The sequence below is a fragment of the Dunckerocampus dactyliophorus genome, chromosome 21 (assembly GCF_027744805.1).
Source record: "Dunckerocampus dactyliophorus isolate RoL2022-P2 chromosome 21, RoL_Ddac_1.1, whole genome shotgun sequence".
In the NCBI taxonomy this organism is placed as follows: Eukaryota; Metazoa; Chordata; class Actinopteri; order Syngnathiformes; family Syngnathidae; genus Dunckerocampus; species Dunckerocampus dactyliophorus.
Window position 1 is genome coordinate 10,836,994 of NC_072839.1, and position 22,647 is coordinate 10,859,640.

General features: G+C 42.8%; 1 protein-coding gene across 2 annotated transcripts in view; it reads left to right on the forward strand.

The window, feature by feature from the left end:
* Window positions 1-22,647, forward strand: part of LOC129173933 (RNA-binding Raly-like protein) — a 170,774-nt gene that overhangs the window by 21,915 nt on the left and 126,212 nt on the right. For both annotated transcript variants that reach the window (XM_054765317.1, XM_054765319.1), the window contains exon 3: window positions 4,713-4,833. The gene's annotated coding sequence lies outside the window, so the exon portion shown is untranslated. The remainder of the gene's footprint in view (window positions 1-4,712; window positions 4,834-22,647) is intronic.

The window sequence follows — 22,647 nt, forward strand, 5'->3', positions numbered from 1 at the left end:
GTTCCTTTTACAGACAAGACGTTGGTTCCTCTTGTTTGTTCTTCATATAGAATCATAATCCGTTCTCGTAATTCAAACTATTAATTCCGTCTGTGTGCAAATGTAAAGCTGTTATGTAAAATGAAGCACGCTCTCCAGCTCAAGTTCCTGCGTGGCCGCGAGCTAAAGGACGCAGTCGCCTCCCCATTAGCACTTGTTTATGTAATTAATTGGCTGCATTCTTTGCGTAAACATGTGCTTTAGCTGTTGAATGGACCTGCTTGGACGCCACATTAGTGCGTTAAATCTGGCAACACATATATAAGCTGATCTGTTCCTCCCTGGGAGTTCCCCCCCCCCCCCCCCCCCCCCCCCCCCACCCTCCACCTGGAGCAAAACTCATTTTGCTGGAAAATTGGCTCCCCTTCCTCCTCCGCCATTCTCTCCGCCTCGCAATTCAGCCGCTATTGTAGCGCCTTAAGCGCTAATCCAATTAGCTATAGGAAGAAAATGGAGTTATCTCTCACTTTGCCGTGTCACCTGCGCAGGGGGACAAGTGGTTGGGGAAGTCTTTCATGGGGATTTGTGCATGTTGCTCATCAACACCGTTTCAAATGTGGACTGTTCTTGGCCCGCCGCCCAGCTGTTAGATGCCGTAAATATTTCACCAAGCCCCAGACGTGCCCTCATCGCACGACGCACGTAACCATATTTCTCCGAGCCTGTCAGATCAGTGTTTTACACACGACTACTTTATAACTGTGCGTCTGTGTGTATGCGGGGTCGAATTTGCATAATTGGCCGTGACGCATGTGCATGTCATTTTTACGGATTCCACGCCGCCATGCCCTCGGACCAGTCCCGTGATAATGTGTTTATGAGCGAGGGCTCACAGGTAGTGTCAGTATTAAAATCATTGTCTCCGTCTTATTTGCATAGAAAGTGAATATTAATATCAAGTCAAGAAAATATAGTAAGTGTCGGACTGTGGTCCTAAATGCAGGTTAGTCATAGTAGCTCATTTTTTGCTTGCTTGCTTTGTTGCTAACCCTGCAAAAAGAGCCCCGAGATGGCTTATGTGGCTCTAACATGTCACACATGTACTGGAATAATATGGTCATATTTCCTGGTTCTAGTCGGGACTCGAGCAGCAGCATTCTCAATGTACTGCAGCTGTTTTTCAGCTCGTTTAGAGAGCCCAGTCTGGCCTGCTGGAGATTTTCTTTTTTTTTTTTTAAAAAGGCAAAAACAACTTGTAATAATTACCTATTTGCTAGGGGCCCTTGGTCAACAGCACTCATCATAAACAAATTGAAAAATGTACAGTTAATCCATGTGGTCGGTATCGGCTGATCTCACTCACGGATGATCGGCAGCTTAAAACCCTGATCGGAGCATCCCTACTTAAAATCAATCCCAGGGCTCCGCCAACTATTGGTCAGTCAGGTACAGACGTGGGAGCTGTAAGTTAGAACATCTCACCTGGTGTGATGATGTTGTTGAAAAGTGAGTGTGATGTTAGCACTGGAGCTCACATAGCGATGCTCGTGTTGCCAACGGTGGTGTCCTCCTGGCCCACTCCTTAATCGCATGTGATATATGGCATCTATTGCCTTTGACGGTCCGTGTACTGAACCCAAAATACGTCAGCATTTTTTGAAATAGGTGGCGCAATGTTGTGCATGAAACAGTACTGCAGTAAATAATCAGTTTAATCTGCGGTTGTATATCCTAGTGGAAGCATGCAGGAGTATTTGAGCATAGAGGAGACTTTTCCCAGCTAACATGGTGCGTTTTCACGTCAAACCTGCCACTGTTTGCCCTCTCTCGCCTGTCACAGAAATCCCTGCAGAACACTGTCAGACCTTGCCGCTAGTGACAGACTCCCTTTGACATTTGTGCCTTTTTACGCTCTCTGGGCTGAGCTGCTGGAACACGCCAGCTCTATATTTATATTGTTTGTGGTTCGTACTCGCTGCGTCTTTCGGGATGTTTCGTCACACTAATGGGCTACAAAGCGCACTTTTCTTGTGACTGGTCGTGTGGGGGGGGAAAATGAGGGCACCTCCGTGGGTAATGGAATACAGATTTGAATACTGTTTTATCAGTCTCATCATCGATGAGGCGAATGGTCAATGACTGATCAGATGCTAAGTCTCGACGTTTTGGTTGATGGCGGCCGTGTTTTTCCACCAAACGTGCTCAAATTGTGCACACGTGCTTGTTGCACTCTCTTAAAGGTGTGTACCAAATTTGGTGTCGATTCGACGAAACACGGTAAAGTTACAGTGGGTGTTTTTGTAGAGCTGTGTGAGAAATGAGCGAGAACAAAGCAGCTGTTTTTTTTCTTTTTGTGTGTTTGTGTTTTAATTGTTCAGCATGCCTCGTAACGAGAAAGTTTGACAGCTGGCGTTTTTTTGTTAAATCCGCGCAACTCCTCAGCTGCCTCTGCGCCCACGACTGCGCCCGGAAGTCGTCTAAATGCTACCGACGTCTCTCGACTTGGCGCTGATGAGTTGAGACAAACCCCCCCCCCACCTCCCACCTCCACTTTTGCCCGGTGAGCTGCCAGTCTCTTGGCTAAAGACACTTGTAGATAATTGCCGGCTTGGAAAGCAGCAGCCTCTCAAGCTGACGTGCAGTCAGTCGTGGGTTCTAACCTGACATTAGCGGCGGAGTATCGCCACGTTTGGTTCGTCAGTAAATACAACTGCTGTGATTGTGACAACGTAACCCCTCCCCACAATGTTTCATAGCTTTCTCCAAAAACGGGAATGAGTCTGTGAGTCTATTTAACAGATGGTTACATCCTGCTGCTGTGTTAAGTGCTTGTCACGTAAACCTTTTTTTTTTTTTGATTATTTTGTTTTACTTGTGTGCCCCAGAACCCATTCCTCCCTCTCCCTGCCGCCTCCTCGCTTTTGATGAAATGCACAGTATCGGCTGTTTATTCGGCCGCCACAATCCCCGAGAGTGGCGATCAATGCCTCACAGGCTGGAACGGTGGAAAATGTTTATGAGGTTTTGTATGCAGTGAAGCTCGAGCTCACCGAGAGCGGGGTTATGGATCCCCGGAGCGCTCTTAACAGTCACTGGAGTATATTGTTCGCGTATTTTCATTAACACATGCCCTTTACAAGCTGGAGGCAGTCTATTTCCCAAATCACATACACAATCCTGCATGCCGCTTCCTTGCGAGACTTTCGTAATTTAGTTGTTGGGCTCTCTGTTATTTTCACTCTCATCACCGGGCTACCCTTGTGCACATTGGAGGCAATTAGAAAGTTACGACTCGTTTTGTGAAGAAAAGGAGCAAATTCCAAACTTAAACGATGAGTTTTAATGTGCAGTCGCATAAAAAGAACACGGGAGCAATTGGAACACGGATTGGCGGGTGGTGCAAGAATAACATACAAATGGAAATGGGTTGGGAATGGAGCCCTGAGGGACGCCCATGATGCGAAATGAAACACGTCTGCCAGTTTTGCAGGTGAAATGTATGTATTCCATACAAGGGCAGGACTGATTCGAAAAGTTCATTTGGTAAAGAACACAAGCAAATTAAAAACAAAGAATGATCGGTTTTAATCTACAGTGGTGCAACAATAACGTGGAAATGCAAATGGACTGGAAATGGAGCCCTGAGGTGCACCCATGAAGCTAAATTAAAACACATCTATCATCTGTTTTTGCTCAATTCACTCATTGCTTAGGACAGAACTAATTATGTTAATTGCATTAATTCTATTAAGTCTAATGAAGAATGATCGTACCACAATAAATATGTACGTTTCATGCCGTGATGAGTGATGGCCCATTGTGATTATTTCCCGCCGTTTAAACGCTAATTAATGATGATCACAACGTCTGATCGTAAACAGAAACGCAGCCCCCCGCTTAGAGACCAAAATGAAAGTAAAAATTTCACAGCCGTCGTTAAACTCTGAAGACGTAACACTCTGAGTGAACCCGGCTGCTACCTCCTCCTCGTCCTCCTCTGCAGACGCAGCAGCAGCGTGCTGGTGAATGTCAATGGAGGATGTTGACGGTTGCTCCCTGCGAGTTCTGCACAGTAATGTCAACTTAATGAACGACGACTGCGACATCAAGGGAAAAACACGGCAGTTGAAAAGAAGTTGATTTCTCATTCTCGCCGTAGACGTTGGAAAGGCAGCAGAAGTCACCCAGCACTGAGCTCCTGTGATTGCTTCTGTTGTCCGAGACGACGGCCGAGAGCGTTTCGATTTTTACCGCCGAGCCGCGGATGGCACCTCATGCGTGAAAGTGACGGTTCGAGGCGAGGAGAAGTTCCTTTTTAGATGCAGACACGGTCAAGTTGGACCTGCGGGACCTTTCTGCTGCCGACACGAGCAGCTGCAATTTGGGTGATTTCGGACACCCGTGTAAGGAGCCGACGATGGCTTCAGCATGTTAGCATAAACGTGCATCCACGGTGGTGCACAGTTTGACAAACATCACAAATTCTCCTTCTCCTGAATGGTCAGAAGAAGGAGGTAACCGACGATTGTTATATTTGTTATTGAATACAGTCCACAGCCATGCAAATTCCCGGATTTTTGGGATGAAAAAAGCCTGTTTTTCCTGCAGAGAACACATCCCATTCACCCTAAAGTGGTAAAAATGTACATCACAATACAGGTAGAATTTACAGCACACATGTATCACTGTTAAAAAAAGCCTTTTTTACATGTTTATGTCTTTATGTTTCACAGATGATGTGTTTTTGCACTTTGTTTGGCGGGCCTTGACGGCACCATAATTGTGTGATGTGACCGTCTACGCCGTGACTCCGATTTCATCCGTTCATCGACCATCATTATCATTCATTAAGTGGTGAGTACCTATCCATTTAATAAGATTGCGAGGCATATTTAGGGCTTCAACCTGGAGTGGGCGCTTAGCATTTAGCTTGTTGGCTTCCGTTGATCGTGAAAAATGACGCTTTTATTGCAAATGTTGAGCCAAAATTGGAGGAGAACATTAACATGGAGCTAAAGGTCGGGTTTAGAGGTGTAGAAGGGGACAGTGTATTTAAAAATAGACATTTTATGGGCGTATTAACTGCCTTTATTAGGTTTTAACTATTTACTGGTCGACATGGAGCATGTATGTATGGGCCATTCCAGCATTGTGACTTTCTTTTCAAAAAATGTGAAATCATGCTTTATTGTATGATTATTACAGATATATAAGTTTTTGTCTGTGTTTATGACACAATCAGAAAAAGCATTTCACATCATGACTTTGAAACATTGTTCATTGGAACAATTTTGGAACAATTTACAGCATTTCCGCAATTGACTGAATGACTAAATGTCCGTAGGCCACAGCGCTAGCACGATGAGGGTTGAGTAATTAAGTAACACGCCTAACGTGACTAATTTCATTGAACACAAATGAGCGTGTACCTCCTCAGGGCGTCTGCCAGTTACATTTACAGACGTCGGCATGATTAAAGGTCCTATTTTATTGCATTTTTCACCGATTTTAAAATCAAACTCAAGGGCCCCAACATTATATCGGAAGTGTGTTGTGCAAAAACTAGCCTAATGCTGGAATGTAGGCAGTTTAACAGTGCTTTTAGTAAGCTCTACTGGGAACACAGCGTTTTATGTGGCTGTAGCTTTAATGCTAATGAACGGTGTTTGCCTCCAAGCCTAGTGTGCACTTTATCCACTGTAACTCTGTACCTGTCCAACGTAATAGATGCCATATATTACATTCAACAATGTAACATGAAAGGGGCCCGGTCCTGCTCATTCCAGGGGCTTTTAAAAGGATATTGGATCCCAGTGGTGCACTACAGTAAGTTTTTTTTTTTTTTAATAAAATACTACAGAAATCTTAAGTTATGTACAGTGGTGTGAAATTTTTGTTTTTGCATGTTTGTCACACTTAAATGTTTCAGATCATCAAACTGTTTTAAATATTAGTCAGTGACAACATAACTGAACACAAAATGCAGTTTTTAAATAAAACTTTTTATGATGAAGGAAGAAAAAAATCCAATCCTACATGGCCCTGTGTGGAAAAGCGATTGCCCTCGCCTGTTAAAACATAACTGAGATTAATTGAGATCTTATTATAAAGCCATTTCTAAAGCTTTGGGACTCCACCGAACCACAGATGGCGAAGACATTAACAGTGGTGAACCTTCCCAGGAGTGGCCGGCCGACCAAAATGACCCCAAGAGCGCAGCGACGTCTCATCCAAGACCCCCACTTGGCCAGTTAAGGTCAGTGTTCATGGCAAAAAAGGCCTGCATGGTAGAGTTCTAAGACCAAAACCACTGCTGAACAAAAAGAACATTACGGCTCACCTCAATTTTGCCAGAAAACATCTTGATGATCCCCAAGACCTTTGGGAAAATACAAAAAGTTGAACTTTTTGGAAGGTGTGTGTCCCATTACATCTGGCGTAAGAGTAACACCACATTTCAGAAAAAGAACAGTAAAATATGGTGGTGGTAGTGTGATGGTCTGGGCTGTTTCGCTGCTTCAGGACCTGGAAGACTTGCTGTGATAAATGGAACCATGAATTCTGCTGTCTACTAAAAAAAAAATCCAGAAGGAGAATGTCCGGCCATCTGTTGGTGACCTCAAGCTGAAACCAACTTGGGTTCTGCAGCAGGACAATGATCCAAAACACACCAGCAAGTCCACCTCTGAATGGCTGAAGAAAAACAAAATGAAGACTTTGGAGTGGCCTAGTCAAAGTCCTGACCTGAATCCTATTTGGATGCTGTGGCATGACCTTAAAAAGGAGCTTCATGCTGGAAAACCCTCCAATGTGGCTGAATTACAACAATTCTGCAAAGATGAGTGGGCCAAAATTCCTCCACAGCGCTGTAAGAGACTCATTGCAAGTTATCACAAACGCTTGATTGCAGTTGTTGCTGCTAAGGGTGGCCCAACCAGTTATTACGTTTAGGGGGCAATCACTTTTTCACACAGGGTCATGTAGGTTTGGATAGTTTTCCTCCCTTAATAATAAAAAGTTTCATTTAAAAACTGCATTTTGTGTTCAGCTGTGTTGTCATTGACTAATATTTACAATTGATTGATGATCTGAAACATTTAAGTGTGACAAACATGCAAAAAAATAAATAAAAATCAGGAAGTGGCGAGAACAGAGGAGCAGTGAGGAGCTGGTAGGTCTGTCGCTCCCCCAACAAAAAAAAACATCCCATTGCTGCCTTCCTCTGGTTTAGATACACAATTCTGACATCCGTAAAAACACTTTCCGGTTCCCATTTTCAAAGAAAAAGCAATCGAGCAGCGGTGGCCAATTACCGCTGGCACCCGGCAAGTTGTCATGCATGGACTTTCTCACGTCGTGACATGAAAAACGTGTTACATTTTCATGTCAACACCGTGCTAGGTTTGTTGTAGTTGCTGAAGAAAAACAAAACAATCAAACCTATAGCTCCAGGTAGTTGGCAGAGGTCTATTTTACGATGTGTAGCGAAGCCTGAGTTTGTTGTTGTTGTGTTTTTTCCTTTATGTTGTCAAAAGTGACAGTTTGAACGCCTCTTTTAAAAACGTGAGGGACATGTTAGACTTTTATCAGGGGCGGTGCTCATAAACTGATCAAAACGTCATTAAAATGACACTTTTGCATAATAGGCGAGCTCAGTAAGATTTCATTTCATGTACCGCAACCGACAGTGTATTTATTGTGCAACATCGCTATGAAAATGTGTGCTGAATTGAACGTGGCCGAGCGCTTTATCAGCCATCTGGGTCCAAATGTCAGCCGGGCTCTTTTTTTTGTCTCTCTTAAAGAAAGAGCGTTATCAGACCGCTTCCTATCGCGGCGGCACAGTGATAGGAAATTACGGGAGAGGCGACTCGGTGGTAATTGCTGGCGCTCGGGGAGGTGGGGGGGGATGTCAGCGTGAGCAGCTGTGTTGTGAAATCAGCCGCTAAATCTGAGTTTATTAGAGAAGCAGGTAGCTGAAATAGAGTCTCGACTGACTTTATAGGGTTTGTATACTGTATAGTTTATGGGCAATGCACATCAGAAGAATCCTAGCATGGGCCTCATTAGGTGTCTTCAGTAGCACAGCGGGAAGTAAAAATGTCTTGAAAGCGTAATGACAAAAATAAGACAGCGGTGTCCTCAAGTCAGGTGTCAAAGCAGATGATGCGTTTATCGCGGCGCCGCCACGTCTTGCCGGCAACTATAGTCATCTTCCCCGCTGAGCTCCCTCCTGTTTTCTTAAAGCCTGACAGCTTTTGATGTCAACTTGTGATGTTTTAATGTTGTTGTTTCTTCTATTGTTACTTTTGCACATTAATCCAAAACACTAGCGAGCACACGGGGAGGTTTTGTTCCAGGAAGGAATTCTAGTGCCACCTGTTGCTTTCACATGTGGAAAGATGTTTGATTTGGACTCGACAGCACGGGAAAGTTCCTTTTTCATCATTATGCTGTGGACTTCAAAACTAAAATTCCGACATATGTAGAAGGTGGAGGTTTTTTGGCCTTGGCCATTCTACTTTCCCTTTCATTCTTTCAATAAAAATAACAAAATGCTTTGCTTTTTGTATTATATTTTTGGGGCTACCTTTTTAAAATGTCATTTCTCAACTTTCATTCAATGCAATCCGGGACGGTGGGGGAGGACACGTACAGTCGTCCCTCGCCACTTTGCAGTTTGAATTTTGCACCTTCACTCGATTACGGTTTAAAAAAAGTATATGAATTAATAAACCATGTTGTTTCGCGGTTGAATACACCCTATTATTAGTTAAAAAAAAAATGCAAATTAAAGCTAATTTGATGTATTTTGGCCTGAATTGTGCATTTTCAAGCATGAAAATGGCTAAATGAACTAAATACAAATAGAAGATACATTTAAAGAAGCTGTGAATGGTATGTAGTGTTCTGCACTGGTCACTAGGTGTCAGTCATGTTACTTTAATGTTCGGTGAGACGCACAAGCACCAGACTTGATCGCCGGAACGAAACGCTTCCATTGCAGCTTTGAATTATCTCACAACAGGCACAATAATCCCTCATAAAAATCCCGAATAAAAACCTGTGCTTCAACTCTGAACCCCAGACGTCACTTCCTGTTTGCCTGGCACTCACGGAACACATTTATAGCAACACACACGAGCACAAATCTTATTTATGTCTTATTTTCTCTTATTATGTCTACAATATTGGGTAATACGAGTGTAAAGGTGACTATAGGGGTGTTATTGCATCATCTAGAGAGCTCTAATAATGTTAAAAACCATAAGTAGAAGGCCGTAAACAGGTTTTCTGTGCTCTATGAGAATATTCCATTTCCAAATAAGGAATCTAAGTTAAGTTGTATTTTGTAATTTGCACTATTCTTTATTTGTTGTGTAACTTGTGGTTGTTTACATTAACAAACAACATTAAACCGAGCTGCCTCGGAGCAAAAGCCTTGTGAATAATTACTTTTATTCCTTGAGAATAGCTTTATTTTTTCATCAATAGCCCGAAGGACCTGAAGGACATGAGCGTATCTACTTTGGTAAAGGTAATCTTCGTATTTGAAACCTGCTTTGTCTGATTCGTTAAGCCGTACGGCAACAGCGCAACGGCGACCGCTCGCCCAATTAAGAGCATGTTGTTGTTTCTGCTGCCTCATTAATGCGTCTGCACTCCAACCAAATATTCAACCAAAGATTTCACATTTTGTTTGTACCGGAGCAGCACTTCAATTATTCAGCACGATGCACAAACGTAATGAGTTACTCCTCATTATTAATGGGCCAAGCCACAGCTTGTTTATGTGTGAAGATGTTCACCTTCTCACTCATTCGCATTTCCTTGTTTAAAAAGTTGAGAGTCACCTCTTTAAAAACTTAAGGGTTTATATTCCAACTTTTCGGTGAGTGGCTAACAGTTAGTATGTTTGTGATCAGTAGGCAAAACAAAATGTCCCAGATAGCATAGATAAAACGCTAGCTTCCTTTTTAAGGATGCTGAATGGACATGAAAGGTACGCTTGCTCCCATTAAACCACCTTAAATCTGGCATGTTCTTGGATTCCATGTTGGACTGCAGTGCTTCCTTGCTAAAATGTGCAGTTTAACCTTGGCTGGCGTCATTCATTTCTTCCAGAAGGTCCGACTCCAACCGAAACAGACGCTAACCGAAGAGATTTTTCCCATAAGGAATAATGTAAAGCCAGAAAGCCAAAAATGTCAACAAAACACATTTTTATACTTTTACAATGATAGTTTTACATGTAGAAAACAATCCAAAATGCTTATAAGTGATGAAAGAAAGGGATAAATGAACATTTAAGGTTATTTTTTGGCTTCACTGAAGACGTGATTCTAGATTTGACCATTTCCAAAAGACACAATGTGGCCGTGAAACACCACACTGACACCACCTTTCTGTTTTGCCATGAGTTATTTCTTTAATTCAATAGTGTTTCTTACCTAATGACCCGAAATGAAGCCAAAGAAAGTTGCAATTGCCAGCATTTTGATAAAGAAGGTGAGAAACACTATTGAATTCAAGAAATAACTCATGACAAAACAGGAAGGTGGTGTCCGTGTGGTGTCTCGCTGCCACATCTCGTCTTTGGGAACAGTCACGTCTTCAATAAAGGTAGAAGTAAGCTTAAATATTCATTTATCCCTTTCTTTTAGAATTGTTTTATGCATGTACAACTATAAAAACACCTTTTGTATTTACATTTTTAAGAGTCAGCCGCTGATGATATCGTAGACGTGCGACGTAGCTGCCTTCCGGCTCCAGTTGCCGTTTTGATCGCAAGCTAAGCATGCTATCAATCATGTTTTGCGATGAAATACATTAAGAACACAATTGGACTCGCGCAGTGTGTTAATAATGCGATAAGACACGCGCCATATTGTATGGTAACTGGAAAATGTACGCAAACCCACGCAAAGTTTTGGCTTAAATTTGTAGCGGATGCGAACCGAGGTTCCACCGTATTATTTCTTTTTATTTTCGCTGACCATTTTGGTTCCGATTGCAGTTTTTCCTCCCTTTATTTGAAGCAAAAAGCAAGCCTTTTTGAAAAGAAATTATGTAAACTGAGCATTTATGAGTCGGACTTCTGATCCCAAAAGGACTTATCCATCATTATGTGTGGAAATGGCTAGTAAACCAATGCAGGTGATAAATATGATGGTAATAATAGGATCAGTTTATATAATTTCCTCTTTGTCGGGCTCAATTCCTATTGTCAGACAATTACTACGTCCAGTTTTAACCTGTTTACGTCCCCCTATTATATAAAAGTGACTTTTATTAAAAACAATCTCCCTCACTTGTTTTTCTTCACTTTTTAGAGCGCTTTGGGAAGCGTTGGGGATTTTCATTGCATCGTAAACACAAAAACCTCCTTACCCAGGCTTCTCTACACATATTAAAACAAGGGTTTTGCCAACTATCCGTCAGTCAGCTACACACACGGGACCTGTAAGTTTTTTTTAGCATGCTGTTTTTCTCCAGCGGATAGACTAACCGAACATGATGTCGCTGTTTAAAATGTGAGTGCAATGTCAGCACGGTCGCTCACATACTGGAGCTATGCTAGTGTTGCTAACGTTGTGTCTTTCTGTCCCTCTCCTTGATGTTACGTCGTTGTATGTGAGACACGGCATCGAGGGTTAAATTCTGTATGTGAAAAGATAAGTCAGCATTAAAGCCACAGACACGCGTGTTTCCAGTTGAGCTCGCTCAAAAAAACTGTCTACATTCCAGCATCAAGGCTAGATTTTGGCCAAAGATGTTTTTGCAAGATGCAGCACGCCTGAGGAAGCCTTTGAAATGTTAATGATTGAGAAGTCATTGCCGTGCTCAATACTTATTGAGCTGGAGACCAATCAGTCTGTTTGATAGGCACGAAAGGACGTACATTTACACTCACTTGACACTTCATTAGGTGCCCCGCCCTGCCCGATCACTAACAAGATCCAATACAACAACACGCACAAATCCCAGTTTGGATTGCCGCTATCATGAGGTGCAACCGTTGGAAACAGCTCTTTGTATGATGCAGTTGCACACCGCTGCAAACTACGACCAGCTCAAATTGAGCTGGAGTCTTTTTAATTAACTTAAGAGCAGAATTCCCAAAACACACGCCTCTGCCAAGGTTATGTGTGTCTCCCAGGAACAAAACAACAACAATAAACATCTTGCTCGCTGCCTTTATCGACCTGGCAGTCACTGATGACCTGTATTCTTTGCTCACAGACTCCATTAGAGGACAAATGTGAAACAAAATGGGAATTCAGTCCTATCATGGAGGCTGGAACTGCAAACCGGGGGGGGGACATGTGGCAAACTGTACAAATGGAACACTTGTTTGTGGAATAGAAAAATTCAGTGATAACGATGTAATTCATACCTCATTAGTGAAAAGATAATCGATCGTAAACGCTCGAATTAACGCCTCAATACAGAAGGGCCGTCTTGAGACACCCGGCGAGGCGAGATCATACACGAGATTGGGTCTCCGAGACGAGACAAGATTTTCAGCACTTTGAAGAAAAGTACAATGAAAAAAAAAATGACATAATATCGCAATCTACTAATTTTATTTCTGATACGTTACCCCCTTCTGCACTCTGTGCGGATGCTAGCGGCCCCGCCTCCACCCGCCGAGACCAAGAGCCTGTATGACCGAGAAAAGGGCTCACTCCATTCATGCCGTTGTTCTCTGAAACACGTGTGCTGCAACCGGTGCACGGCGTGAAACCTCTTCCTGCCTGTTTGGGGGCGAGGGACGAGGAAAACCGATCCGCATGCACATGGCAATAAATCAAAATGATCCAGTTGATTTTCATTTATCGTAAATTAACGCGTTATCGTCCCAGGCCGAGTGCCCATGAGTTTTTTTCTGAATGAGAAATCTTGTCACGTTTTAATCTCACGAGATCTTGTGACATCCCTTGTTTAAGGCGGTTAATTGTTTCCACACCCGACCATGAAGGGTGAATTTCCACAAAGTAGGATTCCTTATTTATAAATAAAATAGTTTCATAGTTGCCTGTTTATGACATTCTAAATATGGGTTTTAACATTATTAGAGTCCCGTAGACATGGAATAACACCCCTATAATCACCTTTACAGTCCAATTACCCAATTTTGTTGACATAATAAGAGAGTCACCAATTTAAGACATAAATAAAACTTGTGCTTTTGTGTGTTGCAATAAACGTCTTCCGGATGTTTGGCGGACAGAGTGGAGGTTTAGCTTGGCGTGGGTTACGGCCGCAACAGTCGCCCATGTTTTTGTTCGGGATTATTGTGCCTGTTGTGAGATAAATAAGCCAGTTGTGCCGGCGATCAAGTCTGGTGATTGTGTTTCCCACCGAACATTACAGCAACTGTGCACAGTTACTGACACCTAGTGACCAGTGTAGAATATTACTTAGCATTCACAGCATCTTTGAGTGCGTCTTCTGAATGCCTTTTATTTGTATTTCATTTCATGGAACCATTTTTAATGCTTAATTTAGGCAAGTCAAACCTGCTTCAATATGCATACTAAACAGCATGATGTATTAATTCACATATGTGTGCAGAACCGTGATAGAGTGAAGCCGCAAAATTTGAACAGCGAAGTGTATTTCTATTTTAGCGCTGCAGCTACCGGATTTTAGTAATCGAGTATTCTACTGAACGTTTTCTTTTTGCATGGTTAAAGTGCAATAATAAATACGCAAGAGAAAATAGAACATTTCACAAAATAATGAACCCCCAATTGGTTTAATTTTGTAGATAATCAACCGTTTTATTTCTTCAAATCACATTGTGCATGGGAACCAACTGGATTCTGATGAATTTATCCATCCCAGACAGCAGTTGTTTACTGGAAAAGGAGAGGAATAATAGTGACTTCACAAAGATGAAATGACATATTCCGTGATGTTGATGGCTGTGCATTTGTAAATCGTGACGTAAACAGGCGGTGTTCAAAGTGAAATGAAGACACCTGTAGTGGAACACGTTCCTCTCAACTAAGTGACTGAGGGAAAGGCTTCTTGAGACGTCATCTGTACTTCTGTGAAGAAGGTGTCGGACGTTTCGCTCCTCATCCGAAGAGCTTCGTCAGCGAACTAATAAGTGCTGGTAGCCTAGACCTTAAATACAGTAAGAGTGGGCGGAATTGGTGTGCCAACACCCTCCTTCTATTGGTTCCTTACACTAAGCCTGGGCGGAGTAGTGGTATAATCCTCTCCTGCTATTAGCACCTCCGATAAAAGGGAAGTGTCGCTCCCTGAGTTGGGTATGAACGACTCTGATACTGATACTAAGTGAGTGAGACACGCACTTCCTTGTTCCTTTATACAGCATTGTCTGCTAGAAATGAGCAGGCAGAAAAACGTTTTTTTGTAGTCGTTCGAGGAATCGCTAGGCCCCTGTTCTATTTCTGGTTGTTTCTGGCAGTTTTGGCTCCCTATTTGGAAAGCGATGACTCGTTGCGAGTAAGTCAGGTAATTGAAATGTGAAACAGCTGTCCGTATGATGCTACGCACCTACGCCAATGAGCATGTTGTTAGAATACGCTGTCAGTCAAACCTAAGATTCTTCGTGAATGAAAAGGTTTACTCTCCAAGTGTACGGTGTTGCCTTGGTGGCATCAAGCGTGCACACAGCGGGGGGAGGGGGGGACAAATTGGCTTCAACCAGATATTGTGAGCAGACAAAACGACATCATGTCCACGATGATTATTACAGCTACACTAATGTGGATTTGGAACCCCCCGAGCATCAAGTATGGCACAATCAGCCCCCCACTCATGAGTCACAAAATGGACATCCTGCTGATGGAAGGCGTGAGGACATTTCCAGGAAGGACTGATGAGAAACATAGTGACCAGTAGCTCCCAGAGGGGGGAGGAGGCATCATGTCATTGTCCTTTACAGCCTCATCAATTTTTTTCTTCATATTGGATTCCAAGTATTAGACAAAAGATTTGATTTTCTTTTAAAATGCCTTCATCGTGGTGTGATTTCCTTTTAAATATTTCAAGCATTCAAAATAAAAAAATAAAAAAAATAAACATTCCGGTGCCTGCTTCCATTATGGAAGCTTCCCTGGGCAAGAAAGCCAATTAAGACGTGAGTTTCACATCAATTTTCTTTCCAGAGTGCTTCTTCAAGCCGTTGCCGGTGGCAACTAATCCTGGCGTCACATCAATATATGTTTTTGCCGATTTCATATGCATGGGAGGAAAAAGCGCTGATTTCCCACCCTTCCTGTTTACCAGACGTTACATTTTGATAGGTCAGATATTGCAAAGTCGGCGGCTCGGCCTCGCTTCTAGGTGATTTGGGGATTAATTGTCAGGAACATTACCGCATCAAATTTGTTTATTTTCAGTGTGTCTTTGGGGATTGTTGCCTTGGGAGAGAAAATAGCCTTCCTCACGCTGTTCCCACAATGTTGGAAGCGTGCATATGTGCACAATGTCTCGCTAAGTTGAAGAAGCTAACGTTGACTCCTGAACGGCTGCATCCAAAAGGGTGGAAATTTGTCAAAACATGGACCGCGACTGTGTTGCCTGTGCTATTATTTTTCTGGCAAATACACCACATGGTGATGCTGTCTGTCATTAAACCCCACGACTTGAAATTTCTCGCACAGCACCACGTGACAATGAAATGTTCAGTCGAATCACCTCCAAATTTGGTACACGCCTTGAGGCGCTGACGAGCACGTCTGTAAAAATTTGAGCAATGTTGGTTGAAAAACATCTTTGCAGGGCCGCCGAACTCATTGCCCGTAATTCAGTGACCATTTGTCGAACGATTAGAGTCGTCCCTCGCCACATCGCGGTCTGAACGTCCCTCCCTCACACGATCACGGTTTTTCCAAAGTGAATTCATTAATAAATGATCGCTGTTTCGTGGTTGACTCCCGCCTATTATTAGTCCAAAACTATGCATATTTAAGCAAATTGCATGTTGTTTTTGCCCAAATTAAGCATTTTCAAACATAAAAATGATTAAATGAACTAAAATACAAGTATAGTGTAAGCCTTTAAGAGCACCGAATTGTGGATGTGCAATTCCACGTTGGTCACTAGGTGTCAGTAATTGTTCGGTGACCAGCACCGAAGCACCAGCCTTGAACAACGGGCTCTTATTGCAGGTTTGACTTATCTCACGACAGGCACAATAATAATAACATAATCATCCTTCCATTGCCAGCTAATAACACAGTAATAATAATAATTATAACCATAATCATAATAACAACACGGGTTACTGTTGCGACCATAGCCCACAACGAGCTAAAACTCAACTCTGAACCTCCGACGTCACTTCCTGTCCGCCCTTGATTCTGCTCCCTTACAAGGTAAACGTAAATGGCTGATTTTCTTTGATTATCTACTATATTGGGTAATACATATGTAAAGGTGTTATTTCATATCTAGACGGCTCTAATCATGTTATAAAACGTATTTAGAAGGACCGTAACTATGAAAACTAAGAAAGAAAGAATCCTACTTTGTGCGTAATGTTACTGTACTGCTGTTGTTGTCGTTGCTGTCATGTCGATTGTATGTTGTTACTGTTGTGGTATGTGATGTGCTTTGTTGTCTTTGTAATGTTGTTTCTGCAATGTACGGTCAGTGAAGATGAGTTTCCCCTTGGGGGACCAATAAATCTCATCGAATCTTGTAGAAATTCGCTTATTGCGGTTGGGTCTGGAACAAATTAGCCATCATCAAGGAGGGATGATGTAAATATTACTTGGAGGATAACCCATACGGGGCACAACAAATGTCATTAACAATCAAAAGAAGAAATGTCCCGTTTTGTCCTCACTCTTTGGTGGGTGTTCTTTTTGGTTTCTGGATTTTAATTTCAAAGGATTAGCCTGATCCACATTGGCAGCACCAATCCAGTTAGTCTACCCTGGATTTGACTGGGTCATAAATAATCCTCTGAGGAAATCCGAAACTATAATCCCCATAAATGTCCAGGAAAGGAAGAAGGTGTCATCTTGACCCCAAAAGGCCATAGGAGACATGTTTCCAGATGGTTCTGTGGAAGTAAAGATTTCTGTGTTTAGTAATGGCAGGCGGCCGTCCCCACAAGGTTGTTTGTTTTCAAGCATTAATTACGATGGGTGAAGGTTTTTGCTGAGCACACAAGCTCCAGTGCCATGACAAGGTTACACGTATCGACACTCGGGAGCAGTCTGACGTCTCGCTCAAGGGGCAACTCGAGCAACTCGACGGCCGCATTGTTCAGTGAGCTGGTCGGATTTGAACTCTCGACCTTGACGGGCGAAATGCACCCTCTCCGGGCGACGATCGTCCCTAATGTGGGACTCTGTTTTCAACTCAATGCCTGGCGAAGTGATTTATTCCGGAGGGATGTTCATCCAAAAAGACATCCCATGTGATCAAGTGGCTATTATTAAGCAAGCACCACCAGAGGGCAGGGAAGGCTGCTTATTTTAAAGTAATGTATGCGAGACGAGGCCCCATCGCGTTCCTGCGCTTTCCCTGCGGGTTCATCCATCCTTCTCAAGCAGGAATTAAAATCACATGAAAATCAGGCGCTTCATTAGTTAAATTGCGAGACTCCCAGAGGCGTGCTAGACGCATGGGGACTGAACTCACTCTGCAGTCTGCAGGGAGTGTTTGTGGGTTGTTAGTGACCCAGCACCCCCATATGTGGTCGAGCGGTTCACATGGCTGGCTTTAATGCGGCTAGTTTGGGATTAATACCCATTCTATTCCTCAGATTAACAGTATTGTAAGACCACGTTTATCGCAGTTAATTGGTTCCAGCAACAAACGTGATCAGTGAATTTCCGCGAAGTCGGATTCCTTATTTATAAATGAAATATTTTTGTCGTTACAGCATAGGAAACCTGTTTATAACCTTCTAAATACTTTTTAAAAACATTATTAGAGACCTCTAGACATGAACTAACACCCCTATAGTCACCTTTACACTCGTATTACGCAATATAGTAGACAAAAAAGCCATTTAAAACAAAAATAAGACTTATGCGAGTGTGTGTCGCAGTGGGGGCAGACAGGAAGTGACGTCGGGGGTTCAGAGTTGAGTTTTAGCTTGGTGTGGGTTACTGCAGCAACAGTAGCCTGTGTTTTAATTAGGTCGTATTATGCCAGTTGTGAGAAAATCCAAACCTGCAATGGAAGCACATTGTTCCGGTGATCAACTCTGGTGCTTGTGTGTCTCACTGAACATTACAGTAGCATTACTGACACCTAGTGACCAGTGTACAATACTACATATCAATCACAGCATCTTTGAATGAGTCTTCTGAATGTCTTATTTTTGTATTTTACTTCAGTTAGCCATTTTTGTGCTGGAAAATGCGTACTGTGGCCAAAAAATGTGTAAAATTTGCATATTTTTGACTAATAGGCCATAATCAATCACATTTTTATTCCAGTATGTCATACACTCAGGGGACAATCCTATAGAAATGAATACAGTCCTTATATGTAATCCATATCCAGGTCTACTTTCTGTAGTATTTTCCCTTGAGAAGATACACTGCCATAAAAATGGTTACTGAAATGTGACTTATAGCCTCAGAGATCATTTATTCTCGTACAACTCAGGAGACGAGATCCAATCGGGGTCTCAGTATTGGGAAAACACCGTTCCTGTGGCGATGCTCCCCAAGACGCGTCCACTTACTTGACTTAGTGCTCACTTTACGGGCGAAAACAAAAAGAAATTACATGCACCGGCGCCTCCGCTGCTTCTGCTATGCTGTAAAAATGAATATGAGCGGACACGGGCAGGAGGAGGTAATTTAACGCCGAAGTCACCCTGAAAGAAGCCTCAGTCTGTCAATCAATTGGAGAGGAAAGTGTCTCGTTCGTCTGCAGATGTTGAATGATTCTGATTGCCTCGGTCATCAAGCCAGGAGGAACAAGCGTGCCAGTGATGTACTGTATCAACAAATGCAATTCACGCATGGGTTATTTACTCCTCTTTGCCTTTTGCTGTCCATGGACTGTATGTTCACCGCATAATCCTTCAGGTTTGTTGCCAGGTGTGCCGTGGTTCCTACGATATGCAGCATTGCTAATGACTTTCCGTGCAGATCACAGCGACAGACATAGGAGTTGCTGTCGCTTGATAAACACTGAATAGCAGCCATCTGCCGGCTCTGGATGCATCCCCGACAATGGCGGCAAGCTTCACAAATGCAAATGAGGAGAGACTCCCAAACAAACTTAATCAACAACTAATAATGCAGCTGTTTCAAAGAGTGAGCGCGCTAGACAGAAATCGTCTTTTTTTGCCTCTTTAATTGGAGCAAATTAATGATTTAGGCGAGCGTTCGCCGACGAAAGGCGTTCATTGTGACGAGTCTTTATCAAGCGGCACTCTGATGGGATATGGAGAGGCATATTTTGTTGCACAAGTGAGCAGCGAGATAATTGCATCTTGCCTGGCGGTGGTGGTCGCGTCATGGTCGGGGGTTGCACGAGTGTTGCACTGAGGAGCTGCGGTTCATTATTGGAAAGCATGGTCTTCTTGAAAGATGCACACTGAAAAAATTGGCAGTAGGTTTGAGGGTTGAGTTTGAGTCCATCTTCGACCTGAAAAGGCCCAACAAGGTCATCTTGTTGGGCCTTTCAGTGTGTCTCGTTCAGCGGTGGTCGGGTTTCAGCCTTTCTGACTTTGGCCATGTCTCTGAGCACTGAACACCACGAACCGGACTTCTGGACGCTCCAGTTAGATTCTGGAATAAGACAGCACCGGAGGATCATGGGTTCCCGGGAGCTTCTCGTTTGATTTTTCTCAAATATTTGGCCGTTAATTTGCATGTTTTCTGTGGTCACGTCCTAATATCTTGGCGATTTTCAAGAGCGCTGCTTCCCCATGAAAGATCACCTGGTATGCGACAGGCGTTCAAGTTTATTCAGCTCAGGGCTGGACAATATGGTCAAAATACCGACTTGCCTAATAATTGTGCACACGGTGTAGTTGGTTTGTCCGCTAATGATAGCAATTTGACAGAGTTTAGCGACTGTCTTTACTGAATAACTACTCCAAATTGTCGGTAGCTTCTCGCTCGGCTGCTTTCGTGTGTACAATATATGAATTCCATCATGAACGCCAGTTATTTCGTTCGGGCCAAATGAAAATGTATGACAAATTTTATGCAGTTTATCCATAATTGTGAGAAATTTACATGCTAGCCTTTGGAGCGGCTTGCATACAGGCCCTTTCATGGGAAGCATCCAACAGCTCCACCAGGGATGCCATCATGGGAGAGCGAAAGACGGTTCCATTCACAACCTGTGCAACTCTGATGAATTCCATGCCCAAGTGGTTAAGGCAGTTTTAGATAACAGTGGTGCTCACAGTAATTGTTAACACATTGGACCCAATTTGGACATTGTGACGAGTCTTTTTATCAAGCTACATGCTGATGGATGCCAGGATTAAATCATCGGGGATATGAAGATGCATATTTAGCGCCAGGGATGCATTTCTGCGTTGTAATTTTCTTTGATTTATGGCTCAGGCGACGTGCCGCTCCCCCAGCTGCTGTATTCCAACCTTGCAGCTAATTGAAAGCGCTGTAAATCATTATTTGCGACTGCGGCGGAGACCTCGGTGGTGGCAACCCCTTTTTTTAAATATCGAAGGGGAAGTTGTGTGGGTTTTTTTAATCAGTCAGGGTGAGCGAGAGCAGCGTTTTACCAGGTGTGCAGCCGCAGTTTAATCACGGCGATGCAACTGATCATTGCGGAAATACGACAAAACATCCTGGCGGATTACGGGCTAAGCAAAGATAAGTAGGAGGAAATCACTTTGAGTTTACTAAGTGGGTTCTGTGAAACGCAACACTTTTCTTTTCCGCTCCCTTTATTCATGAGCTGAACTCTGGTCTAAAACTTTTTCTGTGCACACAAAAGGCCTATCTCTCTCAAATATTCCTCACGAATCTGTCCGACCCGGTGATTAGTGAGAATTCATAATTCATCCCTCCATAACACAGGTGTTGCGCATGTTGGCCACAATAAAATGCCACTCAATGATGTGCAGTTTAACTCATATTAGCGCATTAGCTCATCAAGCCGTTGTCTAATTTCACTCTACATCTTGATATGCATGTTCAGATGGTGTGTTTTAAAGAAGTGCTGGCTTTTAAAGGGCCGGTGCCTCAATCGACGGTGCCTCATGACTTCCCAGTGAGTCACCTGCTATGTGAACCCACTTGGAGCACATTAGCGGCGTTTTTTTCTCTCCAATCGACCGCCGGTCTCTGATTGCAAATGGCATCCAGTACGACGTGGAGTTTGAAAATGGCAAACATTTTTCATTTTTGCACAGATTCATCAGAGGATCCGGGCATTTTCACGGCGTCATCAGTCATGCAAGAACAAAGCGGAGAGACTCTTAATTGCTTTTTCAAATTGCCTCTTTGAGCACTCGCTGACCCAATTAGATGCAAAGATGTGTTTGTTAGCGAACTCATCTGGGTGAGCATTTCACACCTACACCGGCAAGCAGGAGATAGCGTCCTTTTGATTTCCGACAGGATGAGTTCATTGAGTTTTGCTAATGATGCGACATGCATCCTAAAGGCCCGGGGTTGTTTGATCGTCACAGTTGGATCGGCAGTTTGGGGATTTATTGCCCTCCTCGCTTTGGCCTCCACTAATCCCAACGGGTCTTAAAACCAAGCTGAGTCCTTCTAAAACAGGGGTGTCCGAACATTTGGGCCACATACTGAAAAATGAAAGGATGCAAGGGCCACTTTGATGTTTTGTAAAGCAACACATGTCGATACACAGGCGTTCAACACCGACTAGGGCGGTCTTGTATTTTATGCATTTTTAGTTCTTGTTGACTCCCACTTTATGTACTTTTAAAGGCTTTTAGCACTCTGCAGCACTGAAGCATTTTCTTATAGAGTTTTTATTCTGTGTTTACTTTGTGTTTATGTTTTATGCTGTGTTCTTATGTTTTGTCTTATTGTGAAGCACTTTGGGAGCCCGTGGGCTATTGTAAAGCGCTATATAAATAAACTTTGATTGATTGATTGATACACTAAGACGTTATATATCTTTCGTAGAAACAACTGCATCTCAGCTTTGGAAAAAATGATTGGACCACCCTTGTTTCTTCAGTTCATTGCTCCGTTTTAATGCCTGGTCCAACTAAAAGGTACATTTGTTTGCACAAATATAATGATGATAACACATATAGCTCATAAGGGTGGAATTTAAGAGCTGATATCGAGCAGGTTTTCTTGATAACAACCAAAATGACTTAAGTCCTTACATGAATAGCTCTTGCATTGTACTGCCAAAACATGTGACTCTCAAGAGCTGTTTTTGTTGTCATTGTTATATTTGTCCAAACAAATGTACCTGTCGTCGTATCAGGTGTTAAAATGAACAAGACACTGAAGAAACAAGGGTGGTGTAATACACTTTTATTATTCATATGAACGGCCGCCTTTTGATTTTTGCTGGTTTTTATTTGCGGTTTATTTTCCAAACTTTCTTCTTGTAAATTTCCGTCGCGGAATGCTATTACTTTATTCCTTTACTTTATTATGATAATATTACAACTTTTCTCCCGCCAAACCTAATTTTCCAAAAACGGCAACTTTATTTTGTTTTGTTTTGTTTCTCATAATATCA